Source organism: Pongo abelii, chromosome 5 (assembly GCF_028885655.2).
Source record: "Pongo abelii isolate AG06213 chromosome 5, NHGRI_mPonAbe1-v2.0_pri, whole genome shotgun sequence".
Lineage (NCBI taxonomy): Eukaryota > Metazoa > Chordata > Mammalia > Primates > Hominidae > Pongo > Pongo abelii.
In genome coordinates this window covers 27,362,755-27,381,402 of record NC_071990.2, presented here as the reverse complement: position 1 = coordinate 27,381,402, position 18,648 = coordinate 27,362,755, and the positions used below count along the sequence as shown (strand labels likewise).

Genomic DNA, 18,648 nt, shown 5'->3' with positions numbered 1-18,648 from the left:
GAGCAAACTGATGCTCCTTATGTTGCGTTCCTCTGCAGAAAACCCCAATAAGTCCATGACAATGCTTGTGAACACAAAACAACAGAAACAGAAGGCTCCTTATTTCCATATTTGAAAATCCTGAGGCAAAGCTTAAATCACACCAAGAACCCTAAATGCAAGAGTTGGCAAAATGTTGTTCTTTCTAGCCTCTGGTCTAGGAAGGCTCACTTGAAGGAGATGGAAATGGCTACTACCAATCTACTATACCCTGTACAGATGTTGAAGCTGAAATGTTTAGCCAAAATAGAGGGCCTACCCAGAGGATTAAAAGTAATGTCAGTATTGCACTGAGGGGGAACTTTCAGTGTCCTTGAAAGAGGACCCAGTGTAATAGACTGGTGTATTAGTCCATTTTCACATGTTCCAGGGCAGGAAGCATCCAGCACAGGAGAAAGACGTGGGCTGAGAGGCTAGGCCCATCTCGTCCCTTCAAGTTTTTCTGCCTGCTTTATATTCGCTGGTGGCTAATTAGATGGTGCCCACCCAATTAAGGGTGGGTCTGCCTTCCCAGCCCAGTGACTCAAATGTTAATCTCCTTTGGCAACACCCTTACAGACACACCCAGGATCAATATTGCATCCTTCAATCCAATCAAATCCACACTCAGTATTAACCATCACACTAGACATGAATCCTTTGTCATAAACATGTATTACAAATATCTTCTTCTATTCTGTGCTTTGCCTTTTTACATTGTTGATGGTGTCTTTGGATGACTGAAGTTCTGAAGTCTAAAAGAAGGTCAGTTTATCAATCTGTTTCTTTTATAGTTATTGCTTTTTGTGCTTATTAAACAGGAAGTATTTGCCAAGCCAAAGTTCATGAAGATAGTTCATTGTTTCCCTTTATAACTTTTATTGTTTTAACTTGAACATTTGGATCTTTAATCCATCTTGAATTTTTTTAGGGAATAATTTAAGGAAGATGTCAGTGCCCACATTGTCTTCCTTTGTATATCCAGTTGATTCATCACCACCTTTGGAAAAATCTCTCTTTCACGGATTGTATTGCATTGTATGTGGTTTTACATAGGTAGATCCATTTTGTTTCATTGGTCTCTATCTTTATGTCAGTAACACTCTTTCTTAATCAGTATATCTTCAGAATAAAATAAATCTCATTATGTGGTAGTGAAAGTCCTTCAGATTTGCTCTTCCTCTGCAAGATTTCCTTGGTGATTCTAGGTCCTTTCCAGTTGCACATGTGTTTTAGAAACAACTTGTCAATTCTACCAAAAGTCCTGTTTCGATATTTTATTTCAATTACATTGAATCTGAGCCTTTCAATCAATGAATATGTTATATCCCTTCATTTATTTTGATATTTAAAAAATTATGTGCACAGTGATTTGTAGCTATTAATGTACCACTCCTACATATTTTTATTACATTTATTATTGTATTTATTATTAGGTTATTGATAGTGTTCTTGATATTGTAAATCACATTTTAAAAATGTATTGTCTATTTTTTGAAAGTATATATGAAAACAACATATATTTGAATATTGGTTTTTGTACCCAGCAAACTTATTTTCACTTAATGATTCTAATGATTTGTAGATTTTAGAGATTTTTCAAATACATAAATACATTATCTGCCAATGATGTCAGTTCTATTTCTTCATTTCAATCTTAATATCTTTTAATACTTTGTCTTATGTAATGGCCTAAGATTCCCAATACAATGTTGAATAGCAGTGGTGATAGTGGTCATGCTTGTCTTGGTCCCAGTATCTGGGAGAAAGTGTTAAATATTTACTATAATTAGGATATTAAATGTAGGATTTTGTATATATGCATTCTGGGATTAAGAAATTTCCTATCTATACATAGATTGCTTTTTTTTTTTTTTAACCAATGTGGTGTTGGATTTTGTCAAATACTTTTACTGCATCTACTGATATGATTATTTGGTTTTTTCTCTTATACTTTGTGGTAAATTTAAAGTGATTGATTTTTTTATATTAAAAAATTCGTGTTACTGAAACACATTACAGCTTAACATTTGACTGTTCTTTCTGCATATTACTGGGTCTGATTGCTTTTACTGTCTTTAGTGGTTTTATATCTAGAATGTTTAACACAAAGATTGACTTGTAATTTCTTCTTTAGTAATTCCTTGTCAGGTTTTAGTATGAAGATTATGCTGGCCCTATAAAAAGAATTGTGAAGAGTTTTCATTTTTTCTATTTTCTGAAAGAGTATGTGTATATTAGATCTTCCTTAACGTTTTAAGATTTCAGCAATGAAGCCATTTTTGCATAGTGTTTGCCTGCCTTGTCTGAAGGTGTTATAGGCTGAATTGTGTCCCCTCAAAATTTACCTGTTGAAGTCCTAACCCCCAGTACCTCAGAATATGACTGTATATGGAGATGGAACCTTTAAAGAAGTGATTGAGTTTAAATGAGACCATTAAGGTGGGCCCTAATCTGATCTGACTGGTGAAAAATAAAGATAATTTAAGTCAAACAAAAGTTGAGGCAATATCTCATTAACAGATGTATTACAAGACATAATAAAGGTTTTGTTTGTTTGTTTGTTTTTTGTTTGTTTTTGTTTTTTTTGAGACAGGGTCTTGCTCTGTCACCCAGGCTAGAGTGCAGTGGCATGATCTCAGCTCACTGCAGCCTCCGCCTCCCGGGTTCAAGTGATTCTCCTGCCTCATCCTCCTGAGTAGCTGGGATTACGGGGGCCCGCCACCACGCCCAGCTAACTTTTGTATTTTTAGTAGAGACGGGGTTTCACTATGTTGTCCAGGCTGGTCTCGAACTCCTGACTTCAGGTGATCCGCCCACCTCAGCCTCCCAAGGTGCTGGGATTACAGGTGTGATCCACCACACCCAGCCAACAAAGGGTTTTCTCGAGGCTAAAGTGAAACAAAAAATCTGAAAGTTGGAATTAATAAAAGAATTAGCATGGTAGCTGGTTTCATGATCAAGATACAAAAATTCAAATGTATTTGTATATTAAAAACAAACAAGTGAAAATTAAAAATTAAAAGATTGGCTGGGCGCGGTGGCACATGCCTGTAATCTCAGCATTTTGGAGGCCAAGGCGGGCGGGTCACCTGAGGTCAGGTGTTCGAGACCAGCCTGGTCAATATGGTGAAACCCCATCTCTACTAAAAATACAAAATATTAGCTGGGCATGGTGGCGTGCGGCTGTAGTCCCAGCTACTCGGGAGGCTGAGGCAGGAGAACAGCTTGAACCCGGGAGGTGGAGGTTGCAGTGAGCCAAGATCACACCACTGCACTGTAGCCTGTCAACAGAGTGAGACTCAAAAAAAAAAAAAAAAAAAAAAAAAAAGTGAAAGAGTTGCATACAGTGATTGGAATAAATGTTTAGGCCGGGCACAGTGGCACACGCCTTTAATCCTAGCACTTTGGGAGGCTGAGGCGGGGAGATCATTTGAGGTCAGGAGTTCAAGACCAGCCTGGCCAACATTGTGAAACCCTGTCTCTACTAAAAATACAAAACTTAGCCAGGTGTGGTGGTATACACCTGTAATCCCAGCTACTCGGGAGGCTGAGGCAGGATAATTGCTTGAACCCGGGAGGCGGAGATTGCTGTGAGCCAAGATCACGCCACCGCACTCCAGCCTGGGCAACAGAGTGAGATTCCATCTCAAAAAAAAGAAAAGAAAAGAAAAGAAAATTAGCTGGGTGTGGTGGCACACACCTGTAGCCCCACCTACTCGGGAGGCTGAGGCAGGAGGATCTCTTGAACCTGGGAGTGGGAGGGTGCAGTGAGCCGAAATTGTGCTACTGTGCTCCAGGCTGGGCAACAAAGTGAGAACCTGTCTCAAAAAAACTAAAAACACAAAATAAAATAAAACAAAAATAAATAAATTAAAATTAAAAGTTCCAGTTTCAATATCATAAAAATTGTCAACTGCCTAGGGGCAAATCTTAAAATGATGTGCTAGATAGCTACATTAAACATTTTGTGTATAAATAAAAATTAATTCAGGAGAACAAGAACAATATAAATACTTCTCAATCTAAAAGGAGGCAAGACAGTAAGAATGAGAGAAGAACATATTGCTAAAATTAAAAGGATAGCAAGATGCTACAATTAAACTCAACTAAATATGTTTTGAATATAAACAGACTAAATATTTCAATTAAAAAATAGATTGGGCCGGGCACGGTGGCTCACGCCTGTAACCCCAACACTTTGGGAGGCCGAGGTGGGCGGATCACGAGGTCAGGAGTTCAAGACCAGCCTGGCCAACATGGTGAAACCCTGTCTGTATACTGAAAATACAAAAATTAGCTGGGTGTGGTGGTGGGCGCCTGTAATCCCAGCTACTAGGGAGGCTGAGGGAGGAGAATTGTTTGAATCCAGGAGACGGAGGTTTCAGTGAGCCAAGATCACACCATTGCACTCCAGCTCTAGTGACAGGGTGGGACTCCGTCTCAAAAACAAACAAACAAACAAACAAACAAAACAGATTGGGCCTGGTGCAGTAGTTCCTGCCTGTAATCCCAGCACTTCCGGAGGCTGAGGCCGGTGGATCTCGTGAGCCCAGAAGTTAGAGACGAGCCTAGGCTATATAGGATATTAATCTAGATATTCATCATTTGATGGCTTCAGATATAGACATAGATATAGATATAGATATAGATACTGCAAATGCCTTTTCCATTCCTTGGCTGTGTTTTCACTCTTTTAATGCTGTCTTTTGCAGCCAATACATCCCTTATTTAAAATAAGCCCAATACATCTTATTTTATGATTTATGTTCCTTACGTACTATTTGAGAAATCTTTGCCTAGCCCAAGATCATGATGTTCTACTGTGTTTTCTTGTAGAAATTTTATCTTTTTTTCTATCACATTGATGTCTATTATATAATAAAATAATTTTGTTTATAATGTGACATGGGGTCAAAGTTTATTTTTACTCTATGTGATTAAAAAGATCATTCTTACTTGACTGAATTGACATACCTATTTTGTAAATTGGCAGCGTAAGTTTTCAAGGTTAGTTAATCTTCTACAATGTTGACATGATTTTTCAAATTCCTTTGCATTTACAAAAATATACTTAATTTTCACAAAAATGCATGCTGGTATTTTGATTGGGATTTCATTGAATCTATTGATCAATTTAGGAAAAATTAATATCCTAACAATATTAAATCTTCCAAATTATAAACCTGATATATCACTTCACTTATTTAAGTCTTCTTTAATTTATCCCAGTAATGTTTTTTAGTTATTATAGTTTTTTTGCACACTTTTTTTACATTTATTAATGCTGTTGTAAATGGAACTTTTTGTTATTGTTGTTTTGTGAAACAGTGTCTCACTTTGTCACCCACGCTGGAGTGTAGTGGCATGATCATGGCTTACTGTACCCTTGACATTCCAGGTTCAAGCAATCCTCTTACCTCAGCCTCCCAAGTAGATGAGACCACAAATGTGCACCACCACGCCGGCTAATTTTTTTAAACAATGTTTTTGTAGAGATAGGCTCTCACTATATTGTCTAGTCTCAAACTCCTGGGCTCAAGAGACTTTCCTGCCTCTGCCTCCCAAAGTGCTCGGATTACAGGTGGGAGCCACTGCACTCATCCTCAAAAATTGACTTTTTAAAATTTCATTTTTCATTTGTTTGTTGCTAGTATATGTGAACATATTTGATATTTTGTATATTGACCATGAAGTCAGTACCATGCTAAATTTACTTACTAATTCCAATCATTTTTTAAATTCTTCTCAGTTTTGTACACTCCTAATCAAGTTATCTTCTAATAATGAAGACTCTATTTATTTCCCAATATTAATATCAATCATTTATTTTTCTTATTTTACTGCAGTAGCTACTATTGCCACCATAGTATTGAATAGAAATGATCATCGTGGGCATTCTTGTCATGTTCCCAAACTCAGGTTCATTGTAGGTGTTTTGTAGTTAAGATTTATTAGACTAAAGAAATTCCCCTTTATTCTCATTGTGAGAGTTTTTAATCATGAATTATTGAATTTTATCAAATGCTTAGTCTATGTCTACTAAGATGAAAATTTGGTTTTTATATTTATTCTATTAATGTGGCAAATTACATTTTAAAAACTTAAACCAAATTTCCATTTCTAGAGTAAATCTCATTTGAATATGATGTTTTCACTTTTAAAATAATATGCTTTATTTACTTTGCTGATATTTTGGTAAAAAGTTTTGAGTCTATGTTTGAAAGAAATATTGGCTTGTAATATTCTGTTCTTGTACTCTCTTTTTAGGTTTTGGTATCAGAATTATGTCTGTGTAGTTAAATTAGCTGAACAATGTTTTCTCTTTTTCAGTTCTCTGAATAGCTTTCTGAAAGACTGATATTATTTATCTCTTACTTGTATGTGGGAATTCACAAGTGAACCTACCTACTCCTGGAGGTGTATATGAGTGGCTCTTTAAATTATGGATTTAATTTTTCCAATAAGTATAGGACTATAAAGATTTCCTGTTGCTTTTTGTGTCAGTTGTGGCATATTCTTTGTCTTTTTTTCTTTCTTTCTTTTTTTTTTTTTTTGAGATGGAGTCTCACTCTGTGGCCCAGGCTGGAGTGCAGTGGCACGATCTTGGCTCACTGCAACCTCCACCTCCCGGGTTCAAGCAATTCTTGTGCCTCAGCCTCCAGAGTAGCTGGGATTACAGGCATGTGCCACCACGCCTGGCTAATTTTTGTATTTTTAGTAGAGACAGGGTTTCACCATGTTGGCCAGGCTGGTCTCAAACCCCTGACCTCAGGTGATCCACCTGCCTCAGTCTCCCGAAGTGCTGGGATTACAGGCGTGATCCACTGCACCCGGCCATATTGTGTTTTTCAAGGAATGTATCTATTTCATCAAATGTTGCACATATATCAACATAAACACATTTATAATACCTCTTTCTTGTTTTTAAAATATCTTTAGGGTGTATATATGTGTGTGTATATATATATATGTGTCTGTGTGTGTATATATATATATATATGTATATATATATATACACACACAGACACATACATATAATCTGTTTCATTCCCAAAGCTAGTATTCATGTGTTATCTTACCCTCTTTTTAAAATCAGTCTTATTCAGGGTACATTCATTTTATCAATCTTTTCAAAGAACCAAACTTTTACTTTGTTGATTTTCTGTGATGTATGTTTGCTTTCCATTTTATTGATTTCTGCACTTATTTTTAATAGCTCCTTGTACTTTTTGCATTTAAATTGCTGGCTTTTTACAGTCTCTTGAGTTAGATCGCTGATTTTCAATCTTTCTATTGTAATACATGTAGTTAAAAGTAAAAATTGTTCTCTATAAACAGCTTTAGATGCGTTAAACAAATTATGATACGTCTTATTTTCATTATCTTTCAGCTTAAAACATTTAAAAATTTCTATTGTGTTTTCTTCTTTGACCTGTAGAGTGTAGGACATAAACTGCTTTATTTCCAAACATTCAGAGTCTTCTGGTAGTTTCTCCGGGATACAACAAAGACTGAAGCTTTGTTACAATTTGTCTAGTTTAGTTTTTCCTTGCTGTGAAGGCATAGCCTTACTCCTTTTATGTGGCCCTTACTTTAAAGGTTCATCACTTAGTGCTAAGGGTTAGTATTTCTGAAGTCTCAAAACAACAGCCATTTTACCAATGGGGCTCCAACTGGGAGAGGCATGAACATCAACCTCTGTCTCCCTAGAACCATGCAGATCTCTACAGATCATTAGCCTTCCAGTTGCTCTTTCCTGTACTGGAACATCTTCCTGTGTAGGTACAACTTAGGAATTAGCCAGTAATATAAGGAGAATTTATAATACAAATTTGAGATCTTTCTCTATGGTTCCCTCATCACTTGAATTTTGACCATCAAGTTCTATGCACGTTAGTAGCCCCAAACTCTGACCAGTATCTCCTTAGTCCAGCAAACTGCCTCTTTCCACATGAGGTCTATTCCACAATGGTGCAATACAGGACACACCTTCAGGAGGAAAGCACTTTCAAATGTGCAAATTCATATAATGTGCTTCCCTTCTCTCAAGGATTGTAGTTTGTCAAGCCTTGCCTGGGTTGATAGCTCATCAGTGCCTTCAAACAGTTACTTTAAGTCAGGCGTGGTGGCTCACACCTGTAATCCCAGCATTTTGGGAGGCTGAGGCAGGTGGATCACGAGGTCAGGAGTTCAAGACCAGCCTGGCCAAAATGGTGAAACCCTGTCTCTACTCAAAATACACGCCTGTAATCCCAGCCACTCGGGAGGCTGAGCCAGGAGAATGGCTTGAATTCAGGAGGCGGAGGTTGTGGTGAGCCAAGATTGCGCCACTGCACAGCAGCCTGGGCGATAGAGTGAGACTCTATCTCAAAAAAAAAAAAAAAAAGCCAGAAACAAGCAAACAAACAAACAAAACAATTGCTTTATAGTTCTTTTTTTTTTCCTTTTTTTTTTTATTAAGTATTTATTGATCATTCTTGGGTGTTTCTCGGAGAGGGGGATATGGCAGGGTCATAGGATAATACTGGAGAGAAGGTCAGGAGATAAACACATGAACAAAGGTCTCTGGTTTTCCTAGGCAGAGGTCCCTGCGGCCTTCTGCAGTGTTTGTGTCCCTGGGTACTTGAGGTTAGGGAGTGGTGATGACTCTTAAAGAGCATGCTGCCTTCAAGCATCTGTTTAACAAAGCACATCTTGCACCGCCCTTAATCCATTTAACCCTGAGTTGACACAGCACATGTTTCAGAGAGCACGGGGCTGGGGGGAAGGCCATAGATCAACAGCATCCCAAGGCAGAAGAATTTCTCCTAGTCAGAACAAAATGGAGTCTCCTATGCCCATCTCTTTCTACACAGACACAGCAACAATCTGATCTCTCCTTTCTTTTTCCCACACTTCCCCCGCTTCTTTTCAACAAAACCGCCATCGTCCTCATGGCCCACTCCGGATGGTCGCTGTCTCTTCGGAGCTGTTGGGTACACCTCCCAGACAGGGCGGCCGGGCAGAGGCGCTCCTCACTTCCCAGATGGGGCGGCAGGGCAGAGGCGCTCCTCACATCCCAGACGATGGGCGGCCAGGTAGAGGTGCTCCTCACCTCCCAGACAGGGCGACCAGGCAGAGGCGCTCCTCACTTCTCAGACCGGGCGGCCGGGCAGAGGCGCTCCTCACTTCCCAGATGGGGTGGCCGGGCAGAGACGCTCCTCACCTCCCAGAAGGGGTGGCGGCCGGGCAGAGGCGCTCCTCACTTCCTCCCAGACGGGGTGGCGGCCAGGCAGAGGCGCTCCTCACGTCCCAGACAGGGCGGCCGGGCAGAGACGCTCCTCACCTCCCAGACGGGGCGGCCGGGCAGAGGCGCTCCTCACTTCCTCCCAGACGGGGTGGCAGCCAGGCAGAGGCGCTCATCACCTCCCAGACGGGGCGGCCGGGCAGAGGCGCTCCTCACTTCCCAGACGGGGCGGCCGGGCAGAGGCGCTCCTCACTTCCTCACAGAGGGGGCGGCCAGGCAGAGGCGCTCCTCACCTCCCAGACGGGGTGGCCGGGCAGAGGCGCTCCTCACCTCCCAGACGATGGGCGGCCGGGCAGAGACGCTCCTCACTTCCCAGACGGGGTGGCCGGGCAGAGGCTCTCCTCACTTCCCAGACGGGGCGGCCGGGTAGAGGCGCTCCTCACATCCCAGGCGATGGGCGGCCAGGCAGAGACGCTCCTCACTTCCTATATGAGATGGCGGCGGGGCAGAGGCTGTAATCTTAGCACTTTAGGAGGCCAAGGCAGGCGGTTGGGAGGTGGAGGTTGTAGCGAGCCGAGATCACGCCGCTGCACTCCAGCCTGAGCAACATTGAGCACTGAGTGAGCGAGACTCCGTCTGCAATCCCAGCACCTCGGGAGGCCGAGGCGGGCAGATCACTGGAGGCCAGGAGCTGGAGACCAGCCTGGTCAACAGGGCGAAACCCCGTCTCCACCAAAAACACAAAAACCAGTCAGGCGTGGCGGCGCGCGCCTGCAATCCCAGGCACGCGGCAGGCTGACGCAGGAGAATCACAGGAGCCCGAAGCAGGGAGGTTGCAGCGAGCCGAGATCACCGCAGTACAGTCCAGCTTCGGCAACAGAGGCAGACCGAAGAAGGGAGGGGGAGGGGGAAGGGGAGGGGGAGGGGAAGGGGGAAGGGGAGGGGGAGGGGGAGGAGGAGGGGGAAGGGGAGGGGCTGCTTTATAGTTCTTATCCACGATGAATCATTTTTCTTCTAGATTAAAAAAGAAGTGTTAGATTAAAAACTAAGTAATAGAGACAAACGAGATTCAATGTTAGGTGAAAAGGATGGGGCATCAATCACTCTACTGTGCAATAGTGTTAATGAAAAAAAGAATCTATTGGCTGAAAGTGCTGCACAATAATATTAACTTTTAAATTTGATGGCCAAAATTTCATGACAAAATGTTAATAGTTATTATTTTTCTTTTTTTTTCGAGACAGAGTCTCGCTCTGTCGCCCAGGCTGGAGTGCAATGCTGCAATCTTGGGTCACTGCAACCTCCGCCTCCCGGGTTCAAGTGATTCTCCTGCCTCAGCCTCCGAGTAGCTGGGATTACAGGTGCCTGCCACCACGCCCAGCTAATTTTTGTATTTTTAGTAGAGACGGGGTTTCAGCAGGTTTGCCAGGCTGGTATCGAACTCCAGACCTCAGGTGATCCACCCGCCTCAGCCTCCCAAAGTGCTTGGATTACAGGCATGAGCCACCTCGCCCGGCCAATAAGTATTTTTAAAACAAAATCAGATATATTGTTATATGCTGGAAGAGTATTCCTTCATTAAAGAAGCAATGCTGTTGGCTTTGATTATGGCTCACAAAAATATTGCTTTTAATATCCATTCAGCGTTGGTCGAGGGTATATACTAGGTACACTTCTAATTCCTACCTTATTATAAAGGAGCTTAGAATGATTTGGATTTGGCCATACCTTTCCATTTTATATTGTTGTTGCTGTTTTGAATTTTAGTACCATTTGTTTTCATATTCCAACATGTAATCATTATGAAACGATGTTGTTTTAGGCATTCACTCTTTATTTAGCTTTTGTCACATGTTATGAATTTTCTTGCTCACTCATAACATTTTGAATCCCACTCCTTCATCAGTTCTAAATTCCTATTCATTAATATAGTCATCACTCTGTCATATATATTGTTCAAAATTGTATATTTGCCCTTTTAAATTTTAATTAGTATATTTTAATTTATAGTTTTATTAGGCTTTTCTTCTTTTAACTTTCCATTCTGAAATTATTTTAGACTGACAGACACAGTACATGAATAATACAGATAATTCCTGAGCACCCTTCACCCCAATTCCCTCAATGTTAGCACATTAAGCATATTCCTATATTTTTTTTCCTTCTCTCGCTCATATATATACATACATGTATATTTCTGAACTATTTGACAGTGAGTTTGAAGACACATACCTCCCCTTACCCTTAAATATATATTTTGTAAATAGATGTGAATTTTCTTAAAACAAAGACATTTTGTTCTATAACCATAGAACAATTAAAACAATCAGGAATTAACATTCATAATGTTATAAAATCTATAGACTTTATTCAGATTTCACCAATTATTTCAATAATGTCCTTTAAGAGAAAAATTCCAGATCATATGTTGCTGTCATATCTTTAAGATCTTCTATAATGTGGACTATTTAGTCAGCCTTTCTTTGTGTTCTGTAACTTTGTTATTTTATTTATTTATTTGTTTGTTTATTTATTTATTTTTCCTCCCTCCTTGCCTGTTACTAGGTTGATGCAAAAGTAATTGCAGTTTTTGAGGCGTACAAATCAGTTATTTTGTTAAAATCTCCCTCAATCTGGGTTTGTCTGATGTTTTCTGATTCAGATTACATGTTTTTGCCAAGAATACCACGAAAGTGACGTTGTGCTCTCATGAGCACATCCTATAAAAAAGGTACATAATGTAGATTCGTCCCAATACTGATTCAATCACTTGGTTAAGATGGTATCTACCCGGTTTCTCCACTGTGATGGAGATTACAGTGGAGAGAGGAGATTTTCTTGCTATTACAGAACCTCATGATTTCTACAGCTTATGATTTTTGCGATCAGTATTTCGTTGGTTTGAAGGAACTCTGCTAAAGAAAGAGGGAATCTAACATTTGCCCAGAGTACTAGAGACTGTGTTTACCGGAAGTGTGCTTTTCTGAAAAAAAGGCTTAGGTCTTCTCCCCGTCGGGGAATCGAACCCCGGTCTCCCGCGTGACAGGCGGGGATACTCACCACTATACTAACGAGGAATGAACGTGAAAACGGGTTCTTCGGAAATCCCTGTGAAGTTACTCGCTATTGTCCATATTTCTTTGGTCTGTAGTCACACGTTTCCCCTACCAAATATACGCAAGGCAATTCAGCGAACGTGTCTGCGCCCAACCGCGAGTCCACTCCAGTTCCTCCTTCATTGCTCCGACGCTTTGTCAGACCCTTTTAAAAAAGAACTCTCGCTAGCTTCCTTTGTGGCGCACTGGTTTCCGTGTATGTTCAACCATGGTTTGAGCCCTAGCGAACATAGGAGTTAACAAATCCTGAAAGGTGCGTCGGTTGGTTTCAAAGACAGGAAAAGAGGAGGTGGGACCAATACCTACGCTCCGTTGAGGTAAAATAGATAAAGAGTCTGCAGATGTATTTTTAAAGTTCAGGATGCGTTAAGTGGCACGCAGAAGCTTTATCACGAGTTCCCTCGCCCCCAAACTGAAAGCAAATATGACATCGTATTTCCTCGCTGAACTGTTCTCAGTAAAACATCCCGAAGCCGGCAAAAGCTCAGGTTGCATTAGGTGGCACGCATAAGTTTATCACGAGTTCCCTTACCCCCAAACTGAAAGCAAACGTGAGATCCTGTTTGCTCGCTGAACTGTTCTCAGTAAAACAACCCGTAGTCGGCAGGATTCGAACCTGCGCGGGGAGACCCCAATGGATTTCTAGTCCATCGCCTTAACCACTCGGCCACGACTACACGCATGGAGAATGCTCCCTTCAAGTCTTTAAACAGAAATTACACCAGTTAACTAACAAGGAAGGGTCAACAGAACAAAACACGGTAAAAATGGTTTCCTGCGCAAGAAACTGGAGTCTGGGAGTTCATTAGAAACTCTGGGGTGAAGTGCAAGTTGGATAAGATAAGACAACCTCTCTGGGGCAGCCGCAATAAGTCCTTGCCCTATCAGCAGTACCGTTTCCAGAAAACTAGAGACCACTGTACCTCTCTCACCTGGACCCAAACTGACCCCGCAAGGAAGTGGAATCAGACCCTCACTCTAAATCTGGGCCTGACTCATTTAGTTTTTGTTTGAAACTTCCTCGCATTGAGGCTCCTTGATGAATGCTAATGGCTTTCAAGAAAGGACTAACTTTTGATTTGTGTCTAAACTGGAGGGCCAGAAAATGATGCAGAAAAGCCTACTTGCAGTTTCTTGCTCTGATGAGGCCCCTAAGTCTCTAGGCTTACACCAACTCAAGGGAGTATCTACCCGGTCGCGTTTGCACGGCATTTTGCATTTCACAATGCGCTTCCACGCTTCAGCTGGGTTAAGAAAGAAATTTATAGATTGTTCATGAATTCCCATGGAACCGGGTTACCTATCAAAAGGAAGATCCTACTTTGATTTTTGGTCAAGGCAGACGCTCCTTCTCTCCAAATCTAACCCACGCAGTATGTTTTCTTTTCCTCTTGTGCTTCCGTCTTGAAGTCTAAAGCTGCCGGTCCTGGAGTTTCCCTGAGCCCTTCGGATGCACAGATTATTGTAATTGGCTTTCATCTAATTCTTGGAACCATATACTAATCTAAGAAAAGAGGGAAACAATCGCAAGCTAAGAAATCATGTCGACTAAGTAGATAAATGAGGAAGAGGGACAAGAAGGAAGAGGAAGAGAAGAAAGTGACCAGAAAGGAGAAGAGAGAAAGGAAGGAGGGACAGGATGTAGAAAGAAGAAGATGAAGGAGAAAGAAGAGGAGGAAGAGGAGAAACGAAGGAAAAGCGGAAGGGAAGAGACAGAGATTTTCTGACGAGCCTTGTTAGGGCTCAGGAAACGATACCCCAAAGTATGGCTCTTGGAAGTGCTGAGTACTTTGAACTAAAGAAGCAACCTCAGAACCAAAGTCTCTCTGACCTTCCGCAGCCCCACTGCCTCCTGATCCTCTTTCTTTCTTGAATGGCAGGGAGGGGCTTTCACTGAAGTTTCCCTTATTTGACTTACAGAAGTTCCTCCAGAAGGAAAGAGATTGTCATGAACCCTCTCCTGGAATCTGTATTAACCAGAGAATATTAACTCAGATCCCAGGAGAGAAAACTAAAGGTCTCCACGCCCGGGACATCTCGCCCAGCCAGACTTCGATTATTTTCTTCACCACCTATTCTGAGGGCTGCTACTTGAGAAACTTTATCTGTATAATAAGACAAGCTTTGTTCCCAGAGCTGTTCCTGCCCTCACCCTCACATTGCTTCTCGCCACCACCTTCCAGGAGCCTTCAAGCTCCTATTTCTTTATGCAGCTCCAAGTCCTATTTAAGCTTCAACCATCTGCACCTTCTTTGAGTCTCTTACACTTTCTGGGACCCCTGTGCATATGTGAATAATAAATGTGTATGTCTTTTCTTCTGTTAATCTGTCTACTGGCAGCTTTATTTCTCAGACTCAAATATCCAACCTCCAGAAGGGAGAAAAAAGATCTCTCACCCATACAGGCTCAAAAGAAGACTAAAAGAAATTCACTAGTTTTATGGAAGACCATAATTTGAGGGGATAGACATGAAGCAGTTTGATGGGGTAGCCAGGTGTCCATACAAAATATAAGTTGTGCTATAGATTGTTGTTCATAGTTCATGCATATCACATCCTTTTTATTTGGTGGACATATTTTTATCAAGCACATCTTTATATTTTTTTTTGCTAAAATCATTTGCAACTCCAGCTTTGAATAAAGTTAGATACCAAAGAAATATCAAAAATCTCTTTTAAGAAATTTAAAAAAATTTTAGAATCAGGGTCTTACTCTATCACACAGACTGGAGTGCAGTGGCACCATCATAGCTTACTGTAACCTGAACTCTTGGGCACAAGCCATCCTTCTGCCTCAGCCTCCAGAGTAGCTAGGAATAGAAGCATGCACCACCACTCCTAGCTAATTTTTTTTTCTTTGTAGAAAAAAATTTACTTTCTTTGTATTCCTTGTATTTGAAGAAAAACTGACAATTTGCCTTTTTAAGTATAGAAGGACATTTGATTTGTTTCCAATTTAGGGCTAAAGTAGAAACTGGACTAGTTTTTGTTTCCTGCAACTAAGTCCTGACTCTCTACCTTTACTGAGACCCATTCTACCATGTTTTTGTTTTCAGCCCAGTAAAACAAGTAAGATTGCAGCTGTGGCCAGTCCCTAGTCATTGTTACAGGAAAACAAGCCAACAGTTGATGAGTAATTTTAGTTCAAATGTATCACTAGTTGCTTTGTATTTTGCTGAGGTGTTTTTTTAAGCACAAAAGGTTTCTGAGGGCTGGGTTCAGTGGCTTATGGACTGTAACCCCAGCATTTAGGGAGGCCAAGGTGGGAGGATTGCTTGAGGTCAGGAGTTGGAGGCCACTTTGGGCAACATAGAGATAGAGAAGTCACTGAAGACAAAAATTATATCTTTCTGTGTCCTCAACATGTATTGAAAGCCTCATTTGTATAAGGTATGGCTAAAAGTTTTCCAAATCATGAGTGCTGGTTCCTTTGTGCTGAATAGTTCCTTCCTCAGTTTATTTCTTTCCTCATGCATTTCACCATAAGCAACAATAACTAACCAGGTTGCACATTCCACATTTTACGTGGAAGTCTTCTTAACTAAATATTCAAGTTCATCATGTACAAATTCTGTTTTCCACCCAAATATAGAATACAATTCAGCCAAGTCTTTCCCACTTTATAACAAGATAACCATTCCTTCAATTTCTAATTGCATGTCATTAATTTCCTTCTGAGACCTTACCATAAGCATATTTAACATTCTTATATTTTAAATTTAATAGAAAATTTTGGGAACAGTTTTAGGTTTATAGAAAAATTGAGCGGAAAGTAGAGTTTCAGTATACTCCTTCCTTCTCCCCTCCTCCCCCAGTTTCTCTATTATTAACATCTTGCACTAGTGTGGTACATTTGTTAAAATTGATGAGCCAATGTTGATAAATTATTATTAACTAAAGACCATAGTTTATGTTATGGTTCACTCTTTGTGCTGTATATTCTATGGGTTTTAACAAATGTATAACAACATGTATTCGCCATTACAATATCATACAGAATAGTTTCACCGCCTTAAAAATCCACTGAACGTCACTTATTCTTCCCTCTTAAAATCCACTGAACGTCACTTATTCTTCCCTTTTCCCCTCCCCCAAGCCCCTGGCAACCACCAATCTTTGCTGTTTCCATAGATTAGCCTTTTCAGGAATGTTATGTAGATGGAATTATACAGTATGTAGGCTTTTCCAGATTGACTTCTTTCACTCATCAATATGCACTTAATGTTCTTCTGTTCTTCTTCCTTTTTGGTAGCTTGATAGCTCATTTCTTTTCCTTACTGAATATTTCATTGTCTGAATGTACCATGGTTTATGTATTCATTCATGTACTGAAGGACATCTTGGCTGCTTCCAAGTTTTGCCTATCATGAACAAAGCTGCTATAAACATTCTTGGGCACGTTTTGTGTGGACATACATTTTCAACTCCTTTGCATAAATACCAAGGAACACAGTTACTAGATCATATGGTAAGAGTATGTTTAGTTTTGTAAGAAATTGTCAAACTGTCCTCCAACATGGCTCCAATATTTTGCATTCCCACCAGCAATGAATGAAAGTTCCTGTTGCTCCACATCCTTGTCAGCATTTGGTATTGTCAGGGTTCTGGATTTGGGCCATTTTGACAGGTGTATAGTGGCATCCCATTGTTTTAATTTGCATTTCACTGAGGACATATGTGGAGCATCTTTTCATATGCTTATTTGCCATCTGTATATCTTCTTTGGTGACATCTGTTAGGGTCTTTGGCCTATTTTTTTAATCGGTTTGTTTCCTTATTGTTGAGTTTTAAGAGTTTTTATATATTTTGGATATCAATCCTTTATCAGATATGTATTTTGCAAGTATTTTCTCCCAGTCTGTGACTTGTCTTTTCATTCTCTTGAACATTTTTTTTTAAACCAATGTTCTCTTCATGGCAATATATGCATTCTCTAAGATGACCGAAGCTTTCTCTATCATGTTCCCTTGACTGTAATTGTTTTTCATATACTCAGTGTTAGGATTTCCAGGTTTAATGTTTGTCAGCCAACAGTCTGAGAGACTTGACCTTGGCCCCTAATCCAAATGCTGGGGATGCACACCAGCATAGTAAAATGCAAGTGCCGTGTCTTAAATATAAAAACCTACAGATTTGTTGGATTCTTTTTTTCTGCCAAGGACACAGTGACAGACTGGCCATGGGCTACACTTGCAGCTATGTGCTGGCTGACACAGGCATATAAAATGCTTTACTAAGTGGCAAAACATGGGAATATTATCTCCGGGTTTCCTTAAGCATTAGAAAAACATGTTGGGGCCGGGGGGCAGTGGCTCACGCCTGCAATCCCAGCACTTTGGGAGGCCGAGGCAGGCGGATCACTTGAGGTCAGGAGTTCGAGACCAGCCTGACCAACACGGGGAACCCTCGTCTCTACTAAAAATACAAAAATTAACTGGGGATGGTGGTGCATGCCTGTAATCCCAGCTACTCGGGAGGCTGAGGCAGGAGAATCGCTTGAACTCGGGAGGTGGAGGTTGCAGCGAGCCGAGATCGCGCCATTGCACTCCAGCCTGAGCAACAGAGCTAGATTCCGTCTCAAAAAAAAAAAAAAATTTTGGTCGCCACTCATTTGAGAGTCGTGAAAACAATTTTAATGGGTAACTGCCAGTATTTTCAAAACGACAAAAGAGTAGAACAGAAAATAGAAAGTAGAACATGTAATAAAGGTAATGATTGTTTGCGTTTTAAAACTGTGTGTAGACGTGTATTTCTTTTTTTTCTTTTTTTTTTTTTTTTTTGTTTTTTTGAGACGGAGTCTCGCTCTGCCGCCCAGGCTGGAGGGCAGTGGCGCGATCTCGGCTGACTGCAACCTCTTCCTCCCGGGTTCAAGCGATTCTTCTGCCTCAGCCTCCCGAGTAGCTACAGGCGCGCGCCACCACACCCGGCTAATTTTTGTATTTTTAGTAGAGACGGGGTGTCCCCATATTGGCCAGGCTGAGTCTCGAACTCCTGACCTAGTGATCCACCCACCTCGGCCTCCGTGAGCCACTGCGCCCGGTCAGTAGACGTGTATTTCTTATAATCAGTTCAATCAGACAAGTTTACAATGCACACGCATACCTGAAACAGGAGCAAATGACTGGCGGCGAAAATGTGCGGACCATCGCAGGGCGAACGTAGACGTTAGCTAAAGCCTCTGGGAAATGAAGTTCAGAAACATCTTCGCGGAGTGTTCTGGGAACGCTAGTCCAGTGTGCCCGCCCGGCGCTGGCGTGCGGGGCGGGGCTCTCTCATAACGACCGG

The 18,648-nt window shown here is 41.1% G+C and overlaps 1 long non-coding RNA gene and 2 other non-coding genes across 5 annotated transcripts in view; all 3 read right to left on the bottom strand.

Moving 5' to 3' along the window:
- The window catches only part of LOC129060164 (uncharacterized), a 41,622-nt gene extending 22,990 nt beyond the window's left edge, over nt 1-18,632 (bottom strand). For 2 of the 3 annotated variants that reach the window (XR_008526640.2, XR_008526642.2), the window contains exon 1: nt 18,466-18,612. This is a non-coding gene — a long non-coding RNA (uncharacterized LOC129060164). Of the gene's footprint in view, nt 1-18,465 lie in introns of all 3 variants that reach the window. The other variant, XR_008526641.2, reaches the window with a different exon arrangement.
- On the bottom strand, nt 12,253-12,324 carry TRNAD-GUC (transfer RNA aspartic acid (anticodon GUC)). Its single transcript has one exon. It is a non-coding gene; the product is annotated as a tRNA-Asp (tRNA).
- On the bottom strand, nt 12,959-13,040 carry TRNAS-AGA (transfer RNA serine (anticodon AGA)). The gene has a single exon. It is a non-coding gene; the product is annotated as a tRNA-Ser (tRNA).
- Nucleotides 18,633-18,648: the final 16 nt, after the last annotated feature.